The sequence below is a fragment of the Pezoporus flaviventris genome, unplaced genomic scaffold (assembly GCF_033815535.1).
Source record: "Pezoporus flaviventris isolate CSIRO_AGI_PZ_B2104156 unplaced genomic scaffold, CSIRO_AGI_Pfla_v1 ptg000280l, whole genome shotgun sequence".
In the NCBI taxonomy this organism is placed as follows: domain Eukaryota; kingdom Metazoa; phylum Chordata; class Aves; order Psittaciformes; family Psittacidae; genus Pezoporus; species Pezoporus flaviventris.
The window spans coordinates 139,338-144,332 of NW_026892827.1; the positions used below are offsets into that span (position 1 = coordinate 139,338).

Genomic DNA, 4,995 nt, shown 5'->3' on the forward strand with positions numbered 1-4,995 from the left:
CTCAGATGATGAAGCTCTCCCTCAGTCCCATAACCCTGCAGATACATTAGTGTCAGTTTGCTAATGCAATTGTCTGCTTATAAGCTGCAATGATTCCAACATAGATGTATCTAAAGGGATATGCCACAAGATAGAAAAATGGTATTATAAGAGAGACAAGAGCATTAAAACATATATTGTGGCCAGAAAAAAGAGCTCTTAAAAAAATCTGTCCAGACCAGTTAATTTTTCTGAGATCATTTGGAAGGTTCATGTAAGAAACAGGCACTTTGCTGTACACCAGAACCTTGACTGATATCTGTTGACTCTATATCAGAAGAATAAATGCTTTGAAGGAGAAGAAAAGGTTTTCGTTTATAGTGTAAGCTAAATGCAACTCTCTCAACATCAATGAATAATCCTTCCTTCTTAAGTGGCCTCTTTACTCTGATATCCAAGCAACATACAGTGCTTAAAAGGTTCTTTCGTACCTCAAAATACAGTCACACATTCACTGTTAGTGCAAGTTATACTATCCTCATTTTACAAGCCAAAACCTCAGAGGCAGAAGCACATTATCTCAGCACCCAGCCCCAGCTTATAGCTCCCAGAATGAGGTTCTTGATATAATGAACAGCAGATCCAGATTTTAGAAAAAGATTCACAGCAGTCAAAAAAATTGAAGGTTTTCTCAGATATTACCTGTTCTACCTAAAGACATCTGTGAGTTTGGCATCTGCAGATTCAGAGCTGAAAATCTTGAACTAGAGTAAGACACCTAAAGCAAATACTCAGATACAGAAAAAGGAATTTTTATAAAGGCAGCAAAGGCTACAGCAGTATGGCAGCAGATAGATGTTTAGAGCACACCTGCTTGGGAAGCAGGAGGACTAGGCTTCAAGTCTTCTTAATTCTGCAGAATTCAGATTCATGTCTCAGGCTTTTAAAAATTTCTCAATCACCAGACTAACAGTGAAAGAAAAGCCAAAAATGAGTTACTGTAAGATGACTTACCAGAACAGAGAGCAGACATAACAATGTTGGATAAAACATAGTAAAAAACATCTGTCGTTCTGGGAGGGAAGATCTGAGGGATCTGGTAAATGCTAATAGAGGGCCTTGTTCTGGTAATGAGCAGTAGACATAGCAATGGTCTCTTCCCAAAGTTCACCTCAGAGGAGAGGTAGAGAAGTACATTCAGAATTAGATTGAACCTAGCAAGAGTTGAGTTTAAAAAGTCCATACAAACTGCAACACAGCAGGTTATGCCTGGTAAAGGGCTGTCATCTCTGATGCTTTCCTATCTGTTCATGACCTAAGGAAAGGGTTCTAAAACCTTGATGACCCTAAGCTCAAACTCCATTCTCTGTTATTTTGCTGTGAACACAAAGCATGCCAGGACTTTGATTCAGGGATGGTTTCCCCACATTGTGCTGCAGTTGGGTAAAATTGGTAAACATTTTCTGTGGAAGTAGAAAGCAGAAGCAAAAGCTGTGCCTACTAACCACAAGCTTTGCTGTCATTTGTCATGTCCTACATGTGCAATTTCTCTGCTCATGAACCTCACTTGTCTTTCCTGCAGGGGAACACACCTTCCACAATAGGGATAGCAGTTAATCTTCTCTTATTGCAGAGTAGAACACAGTAAGAGGTAGTAAATTTTAAATGCCACATATTGAAAAGAACCTACAGGTCATATCTTCCCTCTTCTCAGAGCATTATATCCACTGTGAGGATGCACAAAAAGTGGTCGACAGGTCTTTCCTTCCAAGCTTGAAAAATTTTTATATCCCTGTTGCTAAAACTACCACACTTTGTGTAGAACTCAATGCTCTCTGCACATGCCAGGCACTCAGAGGACACCTAGCACACCAGGACTTCAGCGTTATGACTGATTTGTCATTACTAAATAGACTTCAAATGAGGCTACTTTTATTCTCAGCCCATCTAAGTACGGTGGTGCCTTTGAACACATTTAAATGATCTTCATCTATTCTTTCCTAGTCAAAGCCATGGCATCCATGTCCTCTCAGGCACCTAGGCTGAATTTTCATGGACACTCCTCGAACAAAGACACCTAATTTAAGCTTGAGTTACATTCTAGGTTCCTAAGTGCTTTATTGGATGTCAACCAGACCGAGAAACTTGCCCAAGGTCACACAGAAAGTCTATGGCAGAAAAGGAAACTGATCTGGGGTCTCAGGTCTAGGACTAGCACTGCAGCACTAGGAACATCTTTCCCCTTTCGGCTGCTCCTATTGAATCTAAAATGACAGAAAAGACCAGAAAAGTTAATGACAGGAACGAACATGCTGTGGAATCAATTAGTTTCATCTACAAGATTCTGAAATATGATCTATACTTGCGTTTATCCATTTATTACATTCTTACCCTCTGCAGATGATTGCACAAATGCCAGATCCATCTATTTATAAAGTATTCAAGTGTTCTCTAATGTACCACTTCCAAGTGCAAGCAGTATGTACTGACCAGCTATCATAACGATCTTGGCAATGATTTGTACACCTGTTAGGATTTCAATTTATCAAAGACAGACATATTTGTATTTCTGTCTATGACTGCATGTGCATGAAGTAGGAAAGGATGTTAAAACAATACTACTGCTTTAAGAGCAGCCAGGAGTTAAGATTTATTGCTCTGTCCTTAGCTCACCCATGCTCTGCACAGCTCTCATATATGCACAGAAACAGCTCATGAACATAACTGATATGTGAAAGAAAAAGAGTCTGAGGCAAAGACTGAGAGTTAAATCCAACAGCAAAAACACCAGTTGAGTTCACAGGGCTCTGGAATGGCTGTGTTGAAATCAACCAACCTTTATCAAATGTCAGAAAAAAGTCTGAATTGCACCTACCATTGTCTAGACGACATGGTTTTCGGATGTGGAATGTTTGATTTTCCTGTGATTAATGAAGGAGATTATAACAGGCTTTCCCATTTGAAGACTGTTAATATTCTTCTCACATTATAATGGCCCCAAAGGATCTTGGGGAGCGTACAGGCACTCCCACTGATTCCCTGTCGTTTGCCGTACAATCGGTGCAATTTCAATAGACCGGTTTCTTTCAGACTCATTACACACATAAGTGGTACGCCCCCATTATCAGCAGAGCATTGAAGTGCTAGATAGTAATGACTCCTTAGGAAGTAGACTGTATATCAACCTTCAGCAGAGTGTGTTTTATAGACCAGGTATAAATTCCATAGGAAATGCTGACAGACCCTTGACTGAAACAGTACCTAGCAGCACCGTCACCCTGCAGTGACAGGAAAGAGTTAGACACTGCCCTGCCCTCATTTTGCAGCACAACTGAGGTTAATCAAACTGCATCCTTGAAAATGCATATGAGTTTCTACCCCTGCATTTCCTAGCAGACTAACTAACTTACCATCCCATCAAAAAAAAAAGTTGGTCACCCACAGGATGTTTCATTTGAGGACATTCAACCTCATTTTATCATGATAACTGCAATCACCACCTCTAAGGTGATTCCAAGGTGGGAATGCTTCATTGAGGAATATTTACCCTTTATCCTTGCTATCAGTAATATTATTAATAATTTTCTGCATTTTCAGATACTTCACAACCCATCTATTGCCCTTTGAAGGTACCACCCTAAGGTGTAGAGGTTTGCTATAGCATAGTCAGTGCAAACATGAGTAAGTTGAATTTTGTGAAAATAACAGCACTTCATGAATTACCAGGGACTGAGGAATGGGAAAGGATCAAAATAAATAATTAACAACAGAGAACTGCAATGCAAAAGTGTTTTAGATATGCTAGACAATAACATAATATGTAAGTATACTTTTTTTATGAGAGTTTAGTATTGATCATTGTGCTAATAAGCTTCTGAATCACTCAGACATATTGTTCTAATATTAATTAGTTGTATTTTATAACTGAATCTGCAAGACAAAATAACATCCTTTATGACAAGTAAACAGGCAACACTCATTGTAATAGCATCTTCTCAATTTTTTAAGTTAAGAATACAATTATTAGCTGACAAAACTTGAATTTTATAAACAACACAGTGGGAACAAGTATGATGTCCGTCTTTGAGACTTCTTTATTTCCATGAAAGTCATCTAATTGCAGTTACTTACAACTTTAAAAATTTACTTTGCAGGATAGAGACAATCTTCTTCCTGGAAAGACTGCAAAACCTGTACAGTTATTGTTGATCAGCACAATGAAAACTATGCTCTCATCTTCTAATAAAAGTACTTCAGTAATACTTAACCCGATGAATGACCTGAACACTTCTGTTGTTCCAGGAATGGATTCTAGGTACTGGATACTGCTGTGCACGGTTTATAGAACATACTTACATTTTAAGTACATTAAATTTTCACGAACATGCCCCAATATGGACATAAAACTTAAATTAACTTGCATGTAACGGCATGCTGTTAGTAAGACTAATACACAGAAAATTAATAAGCTTCTAGTATCTTCAAAATACAATTATTGCATACTGCAGGTATTGTATTTCTAAATAGGTTCTTAACAGCCCCTGGTTGTAAGTCAGTTGTTTAACAGGGAGATCAGAAAGAAATAAAAGGCCAGTGATTTGTGTACGTTCCCTGAGCCATATACTTTATATTATTGTTACAATTACATTACCTTACTCCTCTTCCAGCAAGTCAATTTCTAGTGTTGTGAATAAAAACAAGTACACACATTGCACTGAGATTTGTGGATTTCCTGGAGTTTCATATAACTTTTGGTCTGGCTCCCATGGCACAATCTCAACTGTAAAACAAAGTTTGGCAGTCTCTGAATTTCAGAAACAGTTGTAGAAGTATACGCTCAAAGGAAAATGAATTCTAAACTGCAAATATCCCTGCTACCATATAGACTTGGCTCACTTCTTGACCCAATCCCTTCACTTTCATGATATGTCTCATCTTGGTTTAACTCATTGCCAAAGGACAAGATTACAGCAACTTTAAAATGGTTTATGTTGGCTTGAGGGAGTGTTGTCCGGT

At 38.3% G+C, this 4,995-nt stretch overlaps 1 long non-coding RNA gene across 1 annotated transcript; it reads left to right on the forward strand.

The window, feature by feature from the left end:
• Positions 1–1,347: 1,347 nt before the first annotated feature.
• LOC133263324 (uncharacterized) lies at positions 1,348–4,220 on the forward strand. Its single transcript, XR_009741469.1, has 3 exons — positions 1,348–1,422; positions 3,577–3,799; positions 4,134–4,220. It is a non-coding gene; the product is annotated as an uncharacterized LOC133263324 (long non-coding RNA).
• Positions 4,221–4,995: the final 775 nt, after the last annotated feature.